The 24,684-nt window shown below is 44.8% G+C and overlaps 1 pseudogene; it reads right to left on the bottom strand.

The window, feature by feature from the left end:
- Positions 1–687: 687 nt before the first annotated feature.
- LOC136523682 (12-oxophytodienoate reductase 1-like) lies at positions 688–22,800 on the bottom strand (annotated as a pseudogene).
- Positions 22,801–24,684: the final 1,884 nt, after the last annotated feature.

The raw sequence follows: 24,684 nt of genomic DNA, 5'->3' as shown, positions 1-24,684 counted from the left end.
ACACTGGCCCCTATGAACATACACACGTAAACCCTACCCCTAGTCGAGATTGACAAAGTCATAACAGATGTCTAGCTGTCGACGAAACTGAAAGCATAACGCCGTTAAATCCTGAAAAATTCACTCCCACGGGTAGTCGAACCCAGAACCTGAGGTGCTACTAAGGCTCTTGTAACCACTAGGCTACAGACCCTTTCGCTTGACTGAATATATTGACTCAATGAGGATTCAATGAATTGTTGCATAAGGATTTAGACTCTATTATGGTTTGCAGAAGACTAAGGAAATGCTAGGTAAGCTCACAAAAAGCTACAAGCTCACACGGTATAGTGAAATGGTACATGAGGATTCCATTATAGCCTGTCAAAGAAGGGAATTATGAAAAGGTATAGGTGACAACCATTCTCCTTGGACAAGTCTCCAAATCAGATGATCTAGAAAATAGTAGATACTTTTTCTAATAATTTCGGCAGGTACATTTATTTCGCCTCACATTAATAGTAGATATTTTTTCTAATAAGTTTGGCAAGTACATTTATTTCACCTCACATTAGTATAGAATTATGAGAACCATCCACATTATTAGTTGTGATCATATTTGATTATCTGCATGATTAAACTTGAGTACTTGACTCATCATTATTGCTACTGTCTTCGAGGAAAGGGTAATCCGTGTAGCCAACAAGGTCAGCATAGCCTTCTACCACTACCTTGTTGCCTTCCATATGCGACAAGGTCAGCATAGCCTTCTACCACTACCTTGTTGCCTCCCTCCCGATCGTACCCACCGGCGGCAATAAATGTGCCGTTAAACGCCTTTCGGAACGGCGAGAGCCTGTGAGGAATCTGCTTGCGACGTCCACAATAGCCATTCGAGGTTCCACCATGTGGCAGTAGAGGAAACCCTCGTGCTTGTTGAGTTGCTGGATCATGTAGTGGCCAAGCGCCACCGGATCGGAATCCACGCAATCGAAGAAGTCAACAAAGGGTGATAGCCTGATGCCCACGCGGTGCGCGCCCACCTCGTGGACAATGGCGTATATGACCTCCACGGCGAAGCGGGACCGGTTTTCTAGGCTGCCGCCGTACTCATTTGTGCGGTCATTAGAGCTGTCAACTGCTCGAGGAGGTATCCGTGCGCGCCGTGGATCTCAACACCATCGAAGCCGGCTTCAATTGCATTCCGCGCAGCCCGCCTAAAATCATCGACGATCCCAGGGATCTCCTCAGTCCGCAACCGGCGCGGCTTCGAATACACCATTCCGAACTCGGCGTTCGGGGAAATCTGCTTGTCCGTGCTCGAGATAGGCTCCTGCCCGTCGGGCTGAAAATCTGCGAATTGGGTTGAAGGAAAATCAGTAACCAACAAGACAACCAGCTCCTGATCAAACAATAGTATAATCAGAGCTAACAAAGATATATACATTAGTGCTAGATGGGAACGAACCATTGTTGGAGAGCCTGCCGACATGCCAAATCTGACAGAAGAAGATGACACCCTTACGGTGGACGGCGTCGATGATGGGCTTCCACGCCTCGACCTGCTCCTGCGTCCAGATGCCAGGAGCCTCCGGGTACCCCTGCGCGGTGATCGACACCCCCGTGGCCTCCGCGATTAGTAGGCCACCCTTGGTGGCGCGCTGCGCGTAGTTGTGAACACAAAATTTATACGTGCCCTTGTGGTTCGGTTGTGACGGGTGATTATCAACGTGACTTACGTCTTGTGTTAAGTTTATGAGCTAACCGTGACGTGAGTTAGATTGTGCGACATGTTTCTTGGCTTGTGGTACGCAGGTGTGGAGCTTGGAGGCGGCGGTCGACGGCGAGGTAAAGGTTAAGTAGGGACGTGCCGTGCCGATGGACCAAGAGTGAAGGACGGACGGGCTGACATCTGGGGACATCGACAAGCGCAAGTGGAGTGACTGTGTTGACCGAGTCAAGACGGTGGTTGAGCGAGTCGAGCGGGGCTCTGGAAGACTTGGCGGCCGGCCGATCGAGGACGACGCTGACATGCGTCGAGTGGCGGGGGACGCGTATGGAGTACGCTACTCGCGGCGGTTTGGTGGGTTGAGCCTCAAAACCACCGGGTAACAGTTTTCGCGGGTTTGGGCCTCAAAACCCGAGCGGAGGTTCCGAGGAGAAATGGAGCGGCACGTGGCGGAATCACGAGGTTGCGTCAAGGCGAAGCAAATCCGTGAAGGAAGCGTGGCCGTCCGATCGACCGAAAAAGAGTTGGACCATTACGCCCCCAGGTCAGTGGTTCGGCTTAAAAATATTGAGGAAAAAAATTAGGATTGTGTAATAACACTGTTAAAATAGTACGATGGTGCCCCAATCACCCTCACCTCTTCTTATTTTCATTTTCTCCTTGCCATAGGTTTTCCCCTCCCCTTAGTGTTTTTGAGAGAGGTTCATAAATTCCAAATTTGTGTAATGAAACTTGAGTTTTGAGTTGGGAATGGAGGCCCGAATCCTCCGTATGTTCTCTGGGATTCCTCGACTGAAGCTGTGATTTTCGTTCACTGTGTTCTTCAATTTTTTCCATTTTTCGTTCTTGGGTTCAATCTCAATTTCTCGGAGTTTGGTCAATCTCAGACGATGGTTTTTTGGGAATAGTTTCATTCCTTGTTGAATTGCGTCTGTGCAAATTTTGGGAACGAATCTCGGGGTTTTGAGTCGAATTTCATCGAATTTTTGTCGCCTCTTTTTTCTGTTCGTCGAGCGTCGGCTCTCTGTGCTTGAGTGCGTTGCTTCCTTCTTCTCTGTTGTGTCAGTCCTGAGAGGCAATCGATTGAGTGGCACCTGCAGCTGTGTCCTTCACTCAGGAAACCAGTGCACTGACCTTGGTTGGAGATGACCGGAACACAGCCACGCAGCGCTAGCAGCAGTGACGAAACCCAAAAAAAATTTAGAAGAGGCTGAACAAAAGAATAGAGGTTTTTTTTATCTTTTCTTAACCTTAGCTCCTACTACCTAATACATATATGCATAAAATTTTAAGAGATAATTTAGAGGGGCTCCACGTGCCTAGGATCGGTAGGGGGCTAGAGCGCTGGCTTCGTCACTTGCTAGCAGCTCGTCGTGCCTCTGTCTCTCTTATACGTAGCAGAGGCGCTACTTCATCCTGTTCATCGGTGTTGGTCTGGGACTGAGCGGTGCAGACCGCGCTGGTTCCTCTCTGCGGTGAGCAGCCCCACCGTTGCGACTCTCTCCCTCTGTTCCGTTCGGTTGCTCGTCCACGGATCCCTAGCGCAGCAAGCGCCGAGCGCACTCATCCCAGGCCGGCTCTTTTTAGCACGCTCGTGTAGGCACCGGAGGGTGCGGTGTACACCGTCGGGTCTCAGGACGGTGCACCGTCCGCTCGAGACGGTGTCGTGTCCGGTGCCAGCTTCCGTATCTCTGTTTTCTGTGAGAATTGCCGGTCCAATTTTCAGTTCCGGTTGCTCGAATTTCCGGCCTGAATTTCCAGCCCTGGTGTTTTGCCTGCGGTTTGCGCATTTGGTCTCCGATTCGAGTTCTGATTTCTGTGTTGGCTTTCTACCGTTTAGAGGCATCTGTCTAAGTACTTTTGTCACCGGTTGGCTTTGGTATTTTAGATTCAGAAACCGGCTTCTTCTCAATAGGAGTTGGACATCCCATTTTTCACTCATCGATTCGGTGTGTTCTCGCTCGGATTGCTTTGTGGTGTCCCGCTGTGTTCTCTAGGAACATCCACCGACTCTTTTGGGTTGTGGACATCACGGTGTTTGCTTCGCGCGTTTGGCAGTGATTTTGGGACAGTGGTTGAAAAGTTTCGCGAGAAATTTACTGCTCCCATTCACCCCGTCTAGTCGCCGTTTTCGGTCCTTCAATTGGTATCCTTAAGGATCATTCCACCTTAATCGGTCCGGGATCCACAAAGGCGACATGGAGCGCGGTTTCGTCAAGCCGCCGTTCTTCGATGGAACAAACTACCCCTACTGGAAGATCCGCATGTCTGCATATCTTCAGGGCATTGATTGGCGAGTCTGGAAGATTTATGAGGATGCTAATTACGTTGTGCTTGGTGCTCGTATCAATTAGGATCAGATTGACTAGCACAATGTAAATAGCAAGGCTCGCAGTGTTATCTTTTCGAGTCTTTCGCTTTCTGAGTTTGAGCGGGTTTCTGATTGTACTACTAATCGAGAGATCTGGGTGAAGTTTCAAAGATATCACGAGGGAACCACACAGGTCAAAACCAGACTCTTTGAGACGTACAAGCGTGAGTATGAGAACTTTGTCCAGTTAAATGGAGAGTCTGTCGATGCTATGTTTTCTCGCTTCCAATCAATTGTGAACAAGATGCGAGCAAACAAGCCGCAACTATCCTATGACGATCATGAGAGGGCTCTCAAGTTACTATACGCCCTAAATCAGAGGGTTTGGGATGTGAAGGTCTCTGCTATCATTGAGTCACCCAACTATGAGACACTCACCGTAGATGAGCTTTTCAGCAAGCTCTAGTCCACCGAGATCGACCACCAGACTCAAGCCAAGCTTGAGAATCCCTGTGCACCAACCATGGCTTTGGTCTCAGGTAACGGTGGTTCAAGTTCTTTGAAGCTTCTTTCGCTTTGTCCTCTTTGGTGTCTGTTACAGAGGAGCAGATGGAGGCACTTGGTGATGACGAGCTGGCGTTGGTCATCAGTCGGTTCTCGCGGTTTCACAACAACCGCTTGAACCGCCGGTGTGGTGGTGGTCCGAAGGATGGATGCTATGGCTAGGGGGACGCCGACCACTTCGTCGCCCACTGCCCAAGAAGAACAAGCACTCCTCCGGCAAGCACGACACTAGCAAGTGCAAGGACAAGCGCGAGTACACCTCCGACAAGCACAAGTCGAAGGGAGGTTTTGACAAGGAGGCGATCAAGAAGGAGTTCCTCAGGAAGGCCAAGGCTCACAAGCGTGCCTTCCTCGACTGCCTCAACGACCTTGAGAAGGACTCCACCGACAGCGACTCCTCCACCTCTAGTGACAACGAGTCCAAGTGCAAGATCAAGGACAAGTTGAGTGGACTCTGCTTCCACGCTGACACCACCAAGCAAGGCTTCTGCACCATGGCTCTTGGTGATGAGGTGGTGAGCGGTGATGGGGAGGCACGCGGCAATGACTCCGAATCTGAGGTATGTCTTTCTGCGATGAGCTCCTTGCTAAGAACGAAAAGTTGAGTGCTGGCTTGATTAGTTAAGACAAGTTGCTTAAGCATGAGGCTCACGAGAGGAAAGAATATAAGGACAAGCTAGATGTAGTGCTTAAGGAGCTTGAGACTGCTAAAAAGTATGTTGTGGTAGTGTCCGACGAGATAGAGTGTGATGCATGTGCTATTCACATGACAAACCTTTCCAACCTACAATCCAAGTATGCCTCTTTGCTTGATGAGAATGATGAGCTAAAGTCTAGGCCTGTCTTGTTGGGTGCGTGCAAGTCCTGCTCGGGCTTGCAATCTGAGCTGGTAGAGAAGAATGCCAAGATATCTGCTCTTGAGAAGGCCAATTCAGATAGCACAAGACTTGCTGAGTGTGCACGTTGTGAGAGCTTGGTGCTGGAGCTTGAGTCCTATAGGCACGACAAGATGAGAACCGAGGAAGACAACACATATCTTCAGTCCATCTTGAGCTGGGTGTCCTATAGTGAGCCACAGTTGGGCACGATGATCAGCCAGTTCAGGCGGGGAACTGGTGGAGCGGGTGTAGGCTTTGCTTTAAGTGGGAAGGGTGAAAATCTCTATGGCAAGGTTGGTGAGTTTAGTGGTTTTAACCCAAGTGAGAAACCCTCCACTACTCCCAAGTTGATCAAAATCACTCCACCTGAGCCTACTGAGCCCATTGTGAAAGATGGAGTGTTTGAAGAACCTCCAAAAGCTCCACCTCAGAAACAAGTTTGGGTTCCAAAACCTAACTATCTCAAGAACCCACTTGACACTCTACCAAACATATCTGAGGATCCCCTTCCTAGAGCCAAACAACCACCAAGAGTGAACCATATCCACAAGAGAGTGAGCCAACAACCACCCAAAAAAGAGGTGAGGTATCACTATGACTACTGCCCTTGCTGAGTTCTGCTTTAGGAGGAAGAGAGATGAGGGGCGAGAGTACGAGTTGAACAACTAGAACATGTACCGCCCGCCCCATGGTGTACATGTGCCGCCTGTTCAGAGGCGCAGTGCTAGACCTAGAGGTGCAATGCCTCAAGAAGCTAGGCCTCAGGTTGCGAGACCACACGGTGATCATCCCCGGTGGGGTTTAGGTCGTGATCGAGATGATTATGGACCCCGTAGCGGTGGTTTTGGCTTTTACCCACCTAGCGGACCACATTTTCCTTATGGTGGTCGCTTTCCCCCCAACAGACCATGTTTTCCCTTTCGTGGTGATCGCTTTACTTCTTGGCCTAGGATGAGTGTTTTTTTAGCTAACCCTTTTTTCTGAGCAAATGGGTCAACACTGGTATGCTTCACAGTTTACTAACCCCAGTGTTGAGTCGTTTGCCTATCCTCTGGCTTTTTATTGATCAGGTCGGAGGACTGGAGAACATGTAGCTCATTAACTCCGGATGTTTGCGCCACATGACCGGAAGTCTCAAATGGTTCTCCAACCTCAACCAAAGGTAAGTCTAGCGCTTTGAGTTTGGATTTTTGCTTCCCTTTTTAGCTTGGGAAGCTTTGGATCTTGTATCTTAGTTTTTGGTTTTCTTTGTAGTTCAGCTTTTGTTTTGCTTTTGTAACATATTGCATTGCATTACATCATGTATATTAGAGCTTTTTGAGCTTCATGATTATAACTGTTAGATTGAAATTATGCTCTATTTGGGATGTTCTGTATGTACATGATGGTGCTTATGGCTTAGGCTCTTATTGATCTTTTGATGCATGTTGATGAGGACATGGCACCTTCGGATACGAACAATGATTATAAGGTGCGCTCGTTCCTACATTTGCATAGTAGCTTTGGCTATAATTCACTTGGTTCCACATGTACATGTCACTATTTGATTGTAGGTTCAAATGTGTTTCATAATGGAAGTTCATCAAAGTTGAACTTTTGGTTCGTCAGCAGCCCGACAGTGCCTCATTGGGAAGGCCATAACTCATCCATCCGGAGTGCGATCGAGGTCAATGAGCACTTGATGGAAAGCTTGTTTGATAAGCTTTCAAATAGATCTGGTTCCATCTCAATATCACATCGGCAAGGCCTCCAAATCACCAATATATTCTGTCGCTATTTCTGGCGGGAGCTACACTGTCGTCATGGGCTTGTTAGACATCCTTGGGACCCAGACTCAAGTTGGAGCACGCCCCAAGAAGATGGAGAACACCTAAGAGATGGCCTTGGATGTCCTCCTCCTTGGCCACCACCTTAGGAGGCCAGCAAGGACGTCCAAGCCAAGCCAGAGGCCCAGTCCAATTCGAGTTCGAGTCTGCCTCGGTCATCAGGACCAGTCTGCAATAAAATGGACGCCCAGGACGCATCCGAACTCCGTTTTCGATGATCCACATATGGATAGAAAGCTAATTTGATAAGGAAGCCAATCCAAGTGGTTTCACATCAAAACCTCTTCAGAATCAACAGGAATAGTCGAAACAAGTCAGCGTCCAGAATCTGTCAGGGTGCTGCGACACCTACTTTTGGTCCGTTGGACCGTGTATCGTGTTTGGGCCCATTAGGGGGCGCGTCCAGGGTAGGCGACGACCCTAAGACCTTTATAATCATACGCTGCCACCGTCATTAGGTTTTGGGTTTTGCTTAGATTATTCTGTCAAGAAACAGTTTCGCCGTTCTTCGGTTTGTGAGACCCCAACTCGTGAGATTAATCTTTCATCTGCAATTTGGTTGCGTTCTTTCTTGTTCTTGCTTGTGTTCTTCATTGCGCAGGCAGGGATTAGCCTTCTTGGTGAGGTCAACCTGGTCCGTGACTTGGTTGATAACTAGAGGAGCTGTGGTGCTAAGATTGCAGGGTTCGATTTTTCGATCTGAAGCCAGATCGGTGTGTCATTCTCCGCCACAACGATAGTTATCTTGAACCTAACGGAAGATCGGGACCCTCGTCTACATTAAGTGGTAATCAGAGCTAAGGTATACCATCAGGTTCACATTTATTCCCTCGTTTGAGTGTTTCGCATTCATCCCATAGTCCAGTGCCATACTCGTTTTTCCTGTCCTAGAACCTTCCACGCCATAGCCTTTGCATATTTCAGTTTCAGAGTCCGCTTTGTTGAGTTTGTGTCCTAGGTCAAAGTCTTGTTGCTGGTTGAGATTGTGTTCTTTTCTAGTTTGTGTTTTCCCTTCACCCGCCGCTATTCCATATCACCATCGGTTTGCATCTTGTGTCCACTAAATCCCTGATTCGAGCAACTTCCTTAAAACAGTCATAACTTTTGCATCCGAACTCGAAACGGGAAAAATTTTATATCTACGGAGAACGCCAGAAAATTTTAGATCTATTTCATCCCAGCATTGCTGGGTTCGCAAAAATTAGATTTGCGAAATTCGATTAGGAAAATTGAGTTTCTGGGCCCACAAGTTTTGGTATGCTTTTTAGAGCACAGTCCTAATTTTCTATAGGCCACATCTTTTATTCAATTGAGCTCAATTTTTTTGTGGTTTATTCTTGTGTGCTCCTTGCTGAGAAAAAATATCAAAAGAGCAAAAGTAAGAAAAAAAGATTGGACAAAAAAATAAAAGAAAAAAATAGTAAGAGAATAGAAGATATCGAAAAGGAGCACATAAGGAACACTCAATAGCTCTATTGTTTGTGGTACCTTTTGCCTTGTTCATATCCGTTCCCATTACATGTTATGAGCTAAGTTTGTTTTACAATCTATGAACTTGATTAAAAATTGTTGAAACATGAAAATTAGTTCACCGCTGAGATTGGCAACTGGCATGTGTAGGACTTGTTGAGATCCCTGATGCTATCACTTATATACTAGGTTGCTATGTTTCATGCTTTGAGTCATTCACTTGCTTGGACAACTATTCTTGTGCTAAAATTTAAAAAACAAGTTAAGTAATGAGAAAAGATCAAGATGGGTCTGTACTGTCCCACGTCAAGGTATCGGGACGGCTTCCAATTGCACATTTGGATGAACTTGAGCCTTGTAGTGGATGGCGAAACCATTGTCTTTAGCTTCTGATTGTCTATGACATAGGCTTGATATGGTTGCTAAGTTAGGCCTGATAGTACCGATAACCTCTCGCAAACACATGTTTTATCAAATTCTTGTGTTAAGCTGCGAACTCCGATAAACTAAAATTTGATGAAAACACAAGTCTTAGGTTTGTCTTTGACATGATGTGTGAATGCTGCTTGGGGTAGTTCACCTTGTATACATTTGTTAGCACTAGGTTGATTTTGTGCTTATACCTGCTATGTGCTACTTTCAGTGGTGAACCCCTTCTTGAATTACTTAAAATTGATGAAAATTGCTTAACTGTCATATTCCGTTTCACTTGATCAATTTGAACATTTGCTAATACTTGTACTCGTTGCTACACACACATAACAGCGCCAGTTAGAGCATCTTTTGAATCTGATTGCTATACTCCTGAAGCTTCTGCATTTCTGCATCCCTTGCATTCATAGCATATTTTGAGGGGGAGTGGCAGTTTTTCAGGGCTTGATAAGTGCATGTGTCAACAAGAGGGGAATATTCCACACACAAAGGGGAGAGATATTTCCAAGGGGAGAATGTGTTTTTCACTCCAAATCCACCTAGAGTTGAGTGTATGCATTCATTTGGGAGATTGCATTTGTTCAGGGGGAGTTGCACTTTGAGTTGCTTTGCTAGTGGTGTTGAGCCGTTCTGTCTCTTCTTGAGGGCTAGTTGTGTTTTACATAGTTGCATCGAGCTGTTGCCCATGTCTTTGGGGACCAAGTTTTGCAAGTTTTGCTCACTTCAAATGACCTTGTTTTGGCTTTTGGTCATTTGGGCAAGCTCTTTGTTTTTCTCTTCTTCTTTTTTTTCTTTTTGCTTAGCTGTTGTGTGTTTGTGTTGACAATGCACTCATCAAGGGGGAGATTATGAACACAAGGTTGATATGTGCCCTTTTGGTTTGGTTGTGATGAGTGATTGTCAACGTGACTTATGTCTTGAGTTGAGTTTGTGAGGAATCGTGGCGTCAGTTGGGTTGTACGGCATGTCTCTTAGCTTGTGGTGCACAGGTGTGGAGCTCGGAGGTGGTGGACGACGGCGAGGTGAAGATCAAGTAGGGATGTGCCATGCCGATGGACCGGGAGTGAAGGACGGACGTGGGGCTTGGATTGAGGGACTAGGAGGTCGGGTGACCAGCCACGGTGGCTGACAGCCGGGGACATTGACAAGCGCAAGTGTACATGGTGGAGTGACCGTGTGGACCGAGTCATGATGATGGTCGAGCGGGGCTCTAGAAGACTTGGCGGCCGACCGGTCGAGGACGGCGGTGACACGCGTCGAGTGGCGGGGACGCGTATGGAGTATGCTACTCATGATGGTTTGGTGGGTTGAGCTCAAAACCACTGGGTGACAGTTTCGTGGGTTTGGGTCTCAAAACCCGAGCGGAGGTTCCGAGGAGGAACGGGGCGGCACGCGGTGGAGTCATGGAGGTTGCGTCAAGGTGAAGCAAATCCGTGAAGGAAGCGTGACCATCTGAAAGGTCCTAATGGCTAGAGGGGGGTGAATAGCCTATTAAAAACTTCTACAACAACACTTAGCAAACCAGTTAGACAATTATGAGGCGAAGCAAGTGTTGCGCTAGCCTACTAAAATTGCAAGCCACCTACCACAATTCTAGTTTATATGGTTTCTATCCACACAATAGCTATGACACAACACTAAGTTAGTGGGCTCTCTAAAGTTAACTAAAGAGCCACACTAACCAAACTAACAAGCTCTCACAACTAGCTACACTAAAGAGCTTGACAACTAGTTTGCGGTATTTGTAAAGGCAGTGAGCAAGATGGTTATACCGCCGAGTCGAGGAGTGAACCAATCAATCACAAGAATGAATACCAACAAAGACCAATCACCTAGGAATCAAATGATGAACACAATGATTTTTTACCGAGATTCACTTGCTTGCCGGTAAGCTAGTCCTCATTGTGGCGATTCACTCACTTGGAGGTTCACACGCTAGTTGGCATCACACGCCAAACCCTCAATAGGGTGCCACACAACTAACACAAGATGAGGATCACACAAGCCATGAGCAATTTACTAGAGTATATTTTGCCTCTCCGCTGGAGGAAGGTCAAGAACCCCTCACAATCACCATGATCGGAGACGGAGACAATCATCAACCTCCGCTCGACGATCCTCGCTGCTCCAAGTCGTCTAGGTGACGGCAACCACCAAGAGTAACAAGCGAATCCCATAGCGAAACACGAACACCAAGTGCCTCTAGATGCAAACACTCAAGCAATGCACTTGGATTCTCTCCCAATCTCACAAAGATGTTGAATCTATGATGGAGATGAGTGGGAGGGCTTTGGCTAAGCTCATAAGGTTGCTATGTCAATGCAAATGGCCAAGAGAGTGAGCTTGAGCCGACCATGGGGCTTAAATAGAAGCCCCCATGAAATAGAGCCGTTGTACCCTTCACTGGGCACTGCTCGGGGTGATCGAACGCTCTGGTCAGATCGACCTAGCGTAGGACCCCAGCGTCCGGTCGCCCGATGCTTGCCATGTGTCATCGGCTTCAAACACTGATAGCCTGATCTCAATGGTCATCAGTACATTTAAGTAGTGACCGGACGCGCTGCTTCAAAGTGACCGGACGTAGGACCTTAGCGTCTGGTCGTTTCTAGTAAGCATCCAGAGACGATTTTTCATGATCGGACACGTCCGGTCACCCTTGACCGGACTCACCCAGCATCCGGTTAGTCACCCTCTTCACTGTGTGTTGCCACGTCAACAGGACCGAACGCACCCCATCAGTGTTCGGTCACTTAGTGACCCAGCGTCCGATCAAAGACCAACGCCAGCATCTTCACTCCTTCCATTGACCGGACGCAGGACCCTAGCGTCCGTTCACAGTGTGACCAGCGTGACTAACTCATTTTCAACTCTATCTTCTTCACCCTTGCTCAAATGTGCCAACCACCAAGTGTATCACCTTGTGCACATGTGTTAGCATATTTTCACAAATATTTTCAAGGGTGTTAGCACTCCACTAGATCCTAAATGCATATGCAATGAGTTAGAGCATCTAGTGGCACTTTGATAACCGCATTTCGATACGAGTTTCACCCCTCTTAATAGTACGGCTATCAATCCTAAATGTGATCACACTCTCTAAGTGTCTTGATCACTAAAACAAAATGGCTCCTACAACTTATATCTTTGCCTTGAGCCTTTTATTTTTCTCTTTCTTCTTTTCAAGTCCAAGCACATGATCATCACTATGGCATCACCATCATCATGTTATGATTTTCATTTGCTTCAGCACTTGGAATGTGCTACCTATCTCATGATCACTTGATAAACTAGGTTACCACTTAGGGTTTCATCAATTCACCAAAACCAAACTAGAGCTTTCAATCTCCCCCTTTTTCATAATTGATGACAACCCTTTCACAAAGATATGAATTGAAATTCAATTGAATCCATGTTGCTTGCCCAAGCATATTTACCATGTGTAAAAGGATATGGATAAGTTTCATGAACTCCGTATGGTAGCAATTGCTCCCCCTACATATGTGCTAAGAGTTTGGATTGTAGCTTGCACATATACTTAGATAGGAAATATAGGAGACAATGTCTACCAAATGATGCTAAGATACAAAAGATGGACCTTTGAAGTGTGATACCAATCGAAGTGCACCAATATACCATCCTTAGCACCATGGTTAGCTCGATACCACTTGGAAATAAAATCACTAGATAACCTATGCATGCTAGTTTTTCATTTCATCATTCAAACCTACAACTAGCATATACCACACAAGCATGGATATTGAAATTTAAAACTTGTGCAATATAAGTAAACATATGAAATGCACATTCAAATGCACCATACAAGTTCATGAGCTTGCTCCCCCTACTTGTGTGCTCAAAATTTGAATTGATCCCTTTCCTTTGTCATATCTCTCCCCCTATGTTAAATTCTCCCCCTTTGTTGTCTTTTCATTATCTTAGTACACTAATATCTTTGTTTTTCTCCCCATGTACTAATATCTTTGTTTTTCTTCTCCTTTGTCATCAATGACCACAAAGGTTCAAAATGTAGATAGGTTGAGAATATCAATGTCAATCAATGGGGTGAGGATCATTTTCCCAAATTTGGTCCAATCTATATCATTTGCCAAAGATATTTAACTCGGTTTGATCCAATGATAATCTTCTTCACACCTCCAAATAAGGGTTATCTTGTACCATGTTGAGTTAAACACTTAGAGCTCATTTTCTAGATCAAACACTAGGTTACAAGCCCACAAACATGTCATGTGCTACCAGTAGATCAAAATAAGCATAGAAGCAATAGTGGTACCATATAATCATCAAATTCATTTGATTTTCATGAATGGGCCTATTAAATGTGAAAGATGTCTAGATGCACTAAACATGTCCTTAGCAAGGATGTATGTCATGCCAATCAACTTTTACCTTGGATTGCTCGAAGGAGAGGCATGTCATATAATTGGGGAGGTGCATCAACACATATTTGAGAAATCCAATATGTTCAACTCATTCCTTAGCTTGCAAAACCTTTTCTCATCCAATGGCTTGGTGAATATATTAGAAAGTTGATCTTCGGTGTCTACACTCTCCATGCAAATGTCCCATTTTTATTGGTGATCTCTTATAAAATGGTGGCGGACATCTATGTGCTTTGTTCTTGCATGTTGAACCGGATTGTTGGTCATCTTGATTGCACTCTCATTGTCACATAGCAATGGCACTTTCTTGAACTTGATTCCAAAATCACTCACAGTGGCCTTCATCCAAAGTATTTGTGCACAACAACTATTGACAGATATGTATTCGGCTTCGACGGTTGATAATGCAATACTATTTTGCTTCTTTGATGACCATAAAACAAGTGATCTTCCCAATAATTGACATGTGCCCGAGGTGCTCTTCCTTTCAACCTTGCATCCCGCATAATCCGAGTCGGAGTAACCAACTAGCTCAAACTTTGCTCCTTTGGGATACCACAAACCAATATTTTGTATATGCTTCAAGTACCTCAATATCCTCTTTGTAGCCTTCAAATAACTTTCTCTTGGTGAGGCTTGAAATCTTACACACATGCATACACTAAACATAACATCCGGCCTTGATGCGGTCACATAGAGTAGGCTTCCAATCATATACCGATACAATTTTTGATCCACCATATTGCCACTTGCATCACTATCCAAGTTGCCATTTGTTCTCATTGATGTGCTAATGGCTTTGCTATCACTCATGCCAAACTTCTTGATCATGTCCTTGATATACTTGCCTTGACTCACAAAAGTACCATTCTTCAACTGCTTGATTTAAAGACCAAGGAAGTAACTCAACTCTCCAATCATGGATATCTCAAACTCATTAGCCATCATCTTTCCAAATTCTTCACAAAAATCTTGATTGGTTGATCCAAATATGTTGTCATCAACATAGATTTGCAATACAAATAAATCTTTTCCAATCCTCTTGATGAAAAGAGTGGTGTCAACCTTGCCCATCATGAACCCTTTAGAGAGTAGAAAGTCCCTCAATCTCTCATACCATGCTCTAGGTGCTTGCTTCAAGCCATACAATGCCTTCTTCAACTTGTACACATGGTCGGGCTTCTCATCATCTTCAAAACCGGGAGGTTGCTCAACATATACTTTTTCATTGATGTAACCACTGAGAAATGAACTCTTAACATTCATTTGATAGAGCTTGATGTTGTGGGCACAAGCATAGGCTAGCAAGATTCTAATTGCTTCCAATCTAGCAATAGGGGCATAGGTTTCTCCAAAGTCAAGACCTTCAACTTGTGTATATCCTTGTGCTACCAATCTTGCTTTGTTCCTTACCACTATCCCATCTCGATCTTGCTTGTTTCTAAAGACCCATTTGGTTCCAATCACATTTTGTCCCTTTGGTCTCTCTACTAATTCATATACTTGATTTCTTGTGAAGTTATTCAATTCTTCATGCATAGCTTTCACCCAATCAACATCCTTCAATGCTTCATCTATCTTCTTTGGTTCAATGGACGACATAAATGAGAAGTGCTCATAAAATGAAGCCAATCTTGATCTAGTTTGCACACCTATTGAAATATCATCAATGATAGTGTCCAATGGATGATCTCTTACAATATTGGTTGGTTGGAGGATTGGAACTTGATTGCTTGCACTTGCTTGATCATTAGGTTGACATGATGTACTAGCCACTTGATTTTGTTCATTGTCATGAGAGCTACTTGTACTAGCTTGAGTTGTATCATCTTGCACATTTGAGTTAGATAGCACTTGCACTTGATCATCTTCATCATTATTCACTTGTCTAGGCCTTAATTCACCAACATCCACGTTCTTCATGGCATTTGAAAGTTGAATGCCTCCAACATCTTCCAAGTTCTCATTCTCTTCTTGTGAAACCTTGGTTTCATCAAATTCAACATCATAAACTTCCTCAAAAGTACCACTATCCAAATTCCAAACTCTATATGCTTTGCTTGTAGTGGAATAACCAAGTAGGAATCCTTCATCACATTTCTTGTCAAACTTGCACAATCTAGTGCCTTTCTTTAAGATATAGCATTTGCAACCAAAGACCCAAAAATATGCAATGTTGGACTTTCTACCATTCAAGAGCTCATATGGTGTCTTCTCTTTCAATGGGTGACAATAGAGGTGATGCTACAATAGCAAGCCGTGTTGATAGCTTTGGCCCAAAAAGATTGACTTACATTGTACTCACTAAGTATAGACCTTGCCATTTCAATAAGTGTTCTATTCTTTCTCTCAACAAGGCCATTTTATTATGGAGTGTACTTGGCCGAGAATTGATGTCTAATTCCAAATTCATCATACAACTCATCAATTCTAGTGTTCTTGAATTCACTACCATTGTCACTTCTAACTCTCTTGATGGTTGTTTCAAACTCATTGTGAATGCCTTCGACAAATGATTTGAATGTTGAAAACACATCACTTTTGTCCACTAGAAAGAATACCGTGTGTATCTAGTGTAATCATCCACTATCACAAAGCCATATTTGTTACCACCGATGCTAGTGTATTGTGTTGGCCCAAACAAATCCATGTGCAATAACTCAAATGCTTTACTAGTGCTCATCATGCTTTTCTTAGGATGAGTGTTTCCAACTCGTTTGCCGGCTTGACAAGAGCTACAAAGCTTATCCTTCTCAAACACAACATCTTTCAAGCCTCTAACCAAGTCATGCTTAACCAATCTATTCAATTGTTTCATTCCAACATGACCAAGCCTTCTATGCCATAACCAACCCATGCTAGACTTAGTGAACAAACATGTAGATAATTTAACTTCACTAGCATTGAAATCAGCCAAGTATAGATTCTCATATCTAAAGCCTTTGAAGATCAAGTTAGAGCCATCTACACTTACGATCTCTACATCATCTATCCCAAATATGCATTTGAATCCAAGATCACACAATTGAGCCACGAATAGCAAATTGAAGTTCAAGCTCTCTACTAGCAATACATTGGATATGCTCATGTCATTGGATATTGCAATCTTACCAAGCCCTTTGACCTTGCCTTTGCCATTGTCACTAAATGTGATACTATCATAACCATCATTGCCATTGGTGTTGATTGAGTTGAACATTCTTGCATCACCGATTATGTGTTGAGTGCACCCACTATCAAGAACTCAATGCCTTGCTCTCGCTTTGTAATTGACCTACAAAAGAAGATCAATTCTTTTTAGGTACCCAAACTTGCTTGGGTCTTTGAAGGTTAGTCACTAAGCTCTTTGGTACCCAAATGGCTTTATTATTTGAGCCCATCCATGGTTTATCAATAAACTTAGCTTTTACACCATTTGCACCCTTGGTAAGCATATAGAAAGAATCAAGCTTAATAGAGGATACATTAGTATTTTTGCTTTTGTTCTTGCATTCATGCTCTACATGACCAATTTGCTTGCAACTAGTGCAAAACCGACCATTGTTCTTCACAAAACTAGTCTTGTGAGGAGCAAAGGCCGCCTTGCCTTTCTTGGGGATATAGCCCAATCCCTCTTTATAGAGAGAGACTCTTTGGCTACCCAAGCACATAAGCAAGCGATCCTCACCACCATAGGCCTTAGCCAAGGTGTGAGTGAGCTTATTGACCTCCTTCTTGAGGTTCTCATTCTCAACCATTAGTGAGGTATCATAAGTGAGACCATCACTACTAGATGAGGTGGAAGTAGAAGTACTACAAGAAGGGTTAGCGGAAGCAACAATGATATACATAGATAATGATTCATCAATTATATCACAAGTTAAGCCTACATCACAAGTCTCAACATGCTTCTTTTTATTTTATTCATTAAGCAAAGAGGAATGAGCTTTTTCAAGCTTCTTGTGAGCCTTGCCAAGCTTCTCATGGGCTTCCTCTAGCCTCTCATGAGATGCATTGAGCTCATCAAAGGCTTGCTTAAGGGATTTTAGTTTCTTACGCAAGCTTTTGCATTCCCTTCTCTTAATGGAAAAGAGTTCTTTAGCATCTTCTAGCATGTCAAATAATTCATCTTTAGTAGGTTCATCATCATCACCATCACTATCACTATCATTTTTATTTTTATTTTTATTATCATGTTCTTCATCACTTCCATTATCACAAATTTGTATCTTAGTGGCCTTAGCTATGAAGCATGATGGAGTGTCGAAGAGAGAAGGCTTCTCATTGATAGCAATGCTTGCAAGTGCCTTCTTCTTGGTGGTCTTGTCATCATCACTATCATCATCATCACTTGAGGAAGCATCACTATCCCAAGTGACCACATATGAACCACCCTTCTTCTTCTTGAAGGTCATCTTGTCCTTCTTCTCTTTCTTTTCCTTCTTGTCCTTCTTCTTATTCTTCTTATCATCATCTTTGTCGCTATTGTATGGGTATTGAAAAACAAGATGATCTTTGCTTCTATAATTGAAGCACCTTCTTGACTCTTCTTTGTTCTTGGATGAAGACTTCTTTCTTCTAGCACGGTAGCCCTTCTTCATCATGAACTTGCCAAATCTCTTGACAAAGAGAGCCATCTTCTCATCATCATTATCATCCCATGAGCCATCATCTTCACTTGATGTATCTTGCTTTGCCTTGCCCTTGGATGATGTGGCCTTGAATGCCACAATCTTCTTCTTGTCATCCTTCCTCTCATCTTTCTTCTCCTTCTTTTCTTCCTTCTCATTATCATCTCTATATGTATCATCGGTCATTATATCTCCCAACACTTAGTTTGGTGTCATGGTGTCCAAACCACTCCTCACTAGAATGGTGACCAATGTGCCAAATCTTGAAGGTAAGTATCTCAAGAACTTGTGGGAGAAGTCCTTGTCCTTCACCTCTTCTCCAAGTGCTTTGAGATTATTGACAAGCACTTGAAGCCTATGAAACATCTTCAGCACACTCTCATCCTCCTTCATCTTGAAGCTTGCAAACTTCTCTTTGAGAATATATGCCTTTGCACCCATCACGGCATGAGTGCCCTCAAATGTTTCCTCCAATTTCTTCCATGCCTCATGAGCTCTCTCAATGTTCTTAATTTGCTCAAATGGTCTCTCATCCAAAGCATCATGGATGGCACTAAGAGCAATATCATTATTTTGGAGTAGCATTTCTTCGGCGACGGTGGGAGCCTCTTCATCTTCAATGTCAATCTTTGTCTCTACCACCTTCCAAACCTTCCTATTGATTGACTTGATATAAGTTGTCATCTTAGTTTTCCAATAGGGATAATTTGAACCATAAAATTGGGGTGGCTTCTTGGTATTGTTCATTTGAGCCATTTTACACTGAAGGTTGTTAAACCTCAAATCACGGTGACCTCGGCTCTGATACCACTTGAAAGGTCCTAATGGATAGAGGGGAGGGAGTGAATAGCCTATTAAAAACTTCTACAACAACACTTAGCAAACCGGTTAGACAATTATGAGGCGAAGCAAGTGTTGCGTTAGCCTACTAAAATTGCAAGCCACCTACCACAATTCTAGTTTATATGGTTTCTATCCACACAATAGCTATGACACTACACTAAGTTAGTGCGCTCTCAAAAGCTAAGTAAAGAGCCACACTAACCAAACTAACAAGCTCTTACAACTAGCTACACTAAAGAGCTTGACAACTAGTTTGCGGTATTTTGTAAAGGCAGTGAGCAAGATGGTTATACCGCCGAATCGAAGAGTGAACCAATCAATCACAAGAATGAATACAACCGAAGACCAATCACCTTGGAATCAAATGATGAACACAATGATTTTTTACCGAGATTCACTTGCTTGCCGGCAAGCTAGTCCTCATTGTGGCGATTCACTCACTTGGAGGTTCACGCGCTAGTTGGCATCACACGCCAAACCCTCAATAGGGTGCCACACAACCAACACAAGATGAGGATCACACAAGCCATGAGCAATTTACTAGAGTATATTTTGCCTCTCCGCTGGAGAAAGGTCAAGAACCCCTCACAATCACCACGATCGGAGACGGAGACAATCATCAACCTCCGCTCGACGATCCTCGCTGCTCCAAGTTGTCTAGGTGACGACAACCACCAAGAGTAACAAGCGAATCCCATAGCGAAACACGAACACCAAGTGCCTCTAGATGCAAACACTCAAGCAATGCACTTGGATTCTCTCACAATCTCACAAAGATGTTGAATCTATGATGGAGATGAGTGGGACGGCTTTGGCTAAGCTCACAAGGTTGCTATGCCAATGTAAATGGCCAAGAGAATAAGCTTGAGCCGGCCATGGGGTTTAAATAGAAGCCCCCACAAAATAGAGCCGTTGTATCCCTTCACTGGGCACTGCTCGGGGTGACCGGACGCTCCAGTCAGATGGACCGGACGTAGGACCCCAGCGTCTGGTCGTCCGATGTTTGCCACGTGTCATCGGCTTCAAAAGCTAATCGCCCAATCTCAACGGTCATCAGTACATTTAAGTAGTGACCGGACGCGCTGCTTTGAAGTGACTGGACGCAGGACCTCAGCGTCCGGTCGTTTCCAGTAAGCATCTAGAGACGATTTTTCACGATCGGACGCGTTCGGTCACCCTTGACCAGACTCACCCAGCGTCCGGTCAGTTACCCTCTTCACTGTGTGTTGCCACGTCAGTAGGACCGGACGCACCCCATCAACGTCCGGTCACTTAGTGACCTAGCGTCCGGTCGAAGACCGACGCCAGCATCTTCACTGCTTCCATTGACCGAACGTAGGACTCCAGCGTCCGGTCACGGAGTGACCAGCGTGACTAACTCCTTTTCAACTCTATCTTCTTCACCCTTGCTCAAAGTGCCAACCACCAAGTGTATCACCTTGTGCACATGTGTTAGCATATTTTCACAAACATTTTTAAGGGTGTTAGCACTCCACTAGATCCTAAATGCATATGCAATGAGTTAGAGCATCTAGTGACACTTTGATAACTGCATTTTGATACGAGTTTCACCCCTCTTAATAGTACGGCTATTGATTCTAAATGTGATCACACTCTCTAAGTGTCTTGATCACTAAAACAAAATGGCTCCTACAACTTATACCTTTGCCTTGAGCCTTTTATTTTTCTCTTTCTTCTTTTCAAGTCCAAGCATATGATTATCACTATGGCATCACCGTCATCATATTATGATCTTCATTTGCTTCACCACTTGAAATGTGCTACCTATCTCATGATCACTTGATAAACTAGGTTAGCACTTAGGGTTTTATCAATTCACCAAAACTAAACTAGAGCTTTCACCGTCCGATTGATAGAAAAAAGAGTTGGACCATTACGCCCTTGGGTCAGTGGTTCGGCTTAAAATTATCAAGAGACAAAATTGACATTGTGTAATAACACTGTTAAATAGGACGAGGGTGCCCCATCACCCTCACCTCTTCTCATTTTTATTTTCTCCTTGCCCTAGTTTTTTCCCTCCCCTTAGTGTTCTTTAGAGAGATCCACAAATTCCAAAGTTGTGTAATGAAACATGAGTTTTTAGTTGGAAACGGAGGCCCGAATCCTCCATATGTTCTCCGGGATTGCTCAATTGAAGCTATGATTTTCGTTCACTGTGTTCTTTAATTTTTTCCATTTTTCGTTCTCGGGTTCGATCTCAATTTCCTGGAGTTTGGGTAAATCCTAGACCGTGGTTTTGGGGAATAGTTTCATTCCTTGTTGAATTACGTCTGTGCAAAATTTGGGAGCGAATCTCGGAGTTTTGAGTCGAATTTCATCTAATTGTTGTAGCCTCCTTTTTCTGTTCGTCGTGCGTCGGCTCTCTGTGCTTGAGTGCGTTGCTTCCTTCTTCTCTGATGTGTCAGTCTTGAGAGGCAATCGATTGAGTGGCACCTGCAGCTGTGTCCTTCACTCAGGAAACCAGTGCACTGACCTTGGTTGGAGATGACCGGCACACAGCCACGCAGCGCTAGCAGCTCGTCGTGCCTCTGTCTCTCTTGTACGTAGCAGAGGCGCTACTTCATCCTGTTCATCGGTGTTGGTCTGGGACTGAGCGGTGCAGACCCCGCTGGTTCCTCTCGGTGAGCAGCCCCACCGTTGCGACTCTCTCCCTCCGTTCCGTTCGGTTGCTCGTCCACGGATCCCTAGCGCAGCAAGCGCCGAGCGCACTCATCCCAGGCCGGCTCTTTTCAGCACGCTCGTGTAGGCACCGGAGGGTGCGGTGTACACCGTCGGGTCTCAGGACGGTGCACCGTCCGCTCGAGGCGGTGTCGTGTCCGGTGCCAGCTTCCGTATCTCTGTTTTCTGTGAGAATTGCCGGTCCAATTTTCAGTTCCGGTTGCTCGAATTTCCGGCCTGAATTTCCAGCCCTAGTGTTTTGCCTGTGGTTTGCGTATTTGGTCTCCGATTCGAGTTTCGGTTTTTGTGTTGGCTTTCTACCGTTTAGAGGCATCTGTCTAAGTACTCTTGTCACCGGTTGGCTTTGGTATTTTTGATTCAGGAACCCGCTTCTTCTCAATAGGAGTTGGGCATCCTATTTTCTGCTCTTCGATTCGGTGTGTTCTCACTCGGATTGCTTTGTGGTGTCCCGCTAGGAACATCCACTGACTCTTTTGGGTTGTGGACATCGCGGTGTTTGCTTCGCGCGTTTGGCGGTGATTTTTGATAGTGGTCGAAAAGTTTCACAATAAATTTTACGGCTTCTGTTCACCCCCTCTGGTCGCTGTTTTCGGTCGCTGTTTTCGGTCCTTCAGCTGTACACGGCGGCGTGCGGCTGCGGCACTGCCGTAGGAGCGGCACCTCGTTAGCGGCGTGAGAACCACCTGGTGGGAGAGCTGGAATTGGCCCATCGTGTAAGGCGTCATCTGCGGGATCACCTCCTTCGCAGCTTGCTGCACCATCTTGCCGGCCTGGTCGCTCTCTGTCGCCGGCGTTCTGCTGCTGCAACTCCGCCGGTCACTTGCTAGCTCTCTGCTATACTGCCTTGCTCTGTTTCTAGCTTGGCTTCTGCTCTGCTGCTTCTGCGTCTCCTGGACGGGGTGTCGCTGTATATTTATACGTGTCGGAGTGGTCGCTCCAGGCGTGCTGATGCTTACGTATTGGCTTGACTGCCAGCCGGCGGCCGTTTGTTTCTGACTGTGTATTGCGTTCAGGTTTCGCGGCAGCAGGAGCGGGCACACGCGCCCATGATTTCTCATTTGTCAGGCAGGTTCGTTGTAACAGCCTAACAGATCGTGTTTTGGGGTGCGCAACAGCCGCAGTGACGTTCACACTGCGGGCTGTTTGACTTGTGCGAGAAGTGCTTGTCATCTGCAATAAGAGACGACGCGACTAGGACGTGTGACATTTTATACGTAGGATCTTCTTGGCCTATCATCCCTACGTACATTTTTGAGTTCGTCCAGCCGTTGACGTATAAGTAGAATAGCACACTTATTACGTTCGCATAAATATACCGGTAGATTCGTCCGAGCAGCCCACAAAATTAGTTGAAAGGTACCGGACACCTATAAAGATACATTATTCAGGTTGAGTATTTAATCTTGAGAAAGGTAACTGTAAACCATATCATTGATTTTGTTTTTTCTGACAAATCCCTTAGCATCGATTAAGTTCAATTGTTCTTATCCATAGGTATTTTGATGACATTTTGGGTCTAGACAGGGGCGGATCCAGAATGGGGCTGCGCCCTGGGCTGAGCTGCTGATTCACGTTCAAAACAGTCTGATCTTGCTTCCTAGGCCTCCTTTTGTCTAATTAAGATCATAGTTTTTTAGGCTAAACACCACATATGTTAAAGGGGCTACATGGACTCACCTCGGGCTGCAGCCCGGGCACTGGATCCGCCCCTGGGTCTAGATATTAGATACACTAATTAGCATCACTACTAGAAAACATACTTTAGAACGATGTCCCAATTTGGCATTAGCCTCGGCATTTTTTGCCCCCCTTTAGTCCCGGTTGGTAACCAACCGGGACTAAAGGTCCCTGCCTAACGGTCGTCCGCGGGGCCGGGATCTTTAGTCCCGGCTGGTATTATCAACCGGGACTAAAGGTTTACCTTTAATCCCGGTTGGTAATACCAACCGGGACTAAAGCTTTTAGTCCCGGTTTAGGTGATGCCCCGGAAATAAAGATTAATCTTTAGTCCCGGTTTGGACCCTTAACCGGAACTAATTATCCCGGTCTATAATTCAGCTCATTTTTTCCTCCCCGAGCCCGAGCCATTCCATTCAAACTCACTGCCTCTGTTCTTCAGCTTGCTATTGTTCTTGCTCTCTCCCCCTCCATTGGTGTTGCTCTTCGATTTTGGAGGTAACAAACTTAACCCTCTTATGTTTTGTCAGTAGCTTATCTCATTTTGCGATGTAGATGCATGTGTAACTTTATATGATGGACTTTATTATGATTTTATATGTCATTTTTAGCTCAAAATCACATGATGATTTGCATATATGTTTGGATAAACAAAAGTTAAATTAGTTCATCAAAATCACGCCTCGCTCGTCCTCGCTGGAGCACGCGCCATCCTCGTCCCCAGTGGCTTACGTGATCTTAGAATTAATTTTTCCATGAAATGAAAAACTTAGAAAATTGTTAGAAAATTATAGAAAATCCGTACTAGTTGAACTTGCGGACCGTGTTTATCTCGGCGAGCATGTTCTCTGCCGAGCGGTAACGGACGTCAAGGAGGAGCTTTGATTCTACGAGGGAGAGTGGCAACGGTCGTGGAAGACCGTGTTCCCTTTCTCGTAGAATCGGAGCTCTTCCTTGGCCAAGTACGGTGCCGTCCGGTGGAGAAATGCTCGCGAGATGATCACGTAAGCAAGGTCAACTAGTACGGATGGTTATTTATTGAAACATGTTTTTGAGCTATAATTTGATGGATATTTGATAACTTCAGACCTACAAATGTCATCTACAAATGTTACTATCCTCGGCAACCTAAACGCCCACGAGCTCGCCGATATCGAGCAGGTCACTTTGAATTATTTTTTCCATGAAATGAAATACTTAGAAATCATGCCTTTTATTTTTTAGAATTAAATTTTCCATTAAATGAAAAACTTAGAAAATGGTTA

Source organism: Miscanthus floridulus, chromosome 18, assembly GCF_019320115.1.
Source record: "Miscanthus floridulus cultivar M001 chromosome 18, ASM1932011v1, whole genome shotgun sequence".
NCBI lineage: Eukaryota > Viridiplantae > Streptophyta > Magnoliopsida > Poales > Poaceae > Miscanthus > Miscanthus floridulus.
Note: the sequence above shows the minus strand (reverse complement) of the source record. Positions and strands in the feature narration are given on the sequence as shown.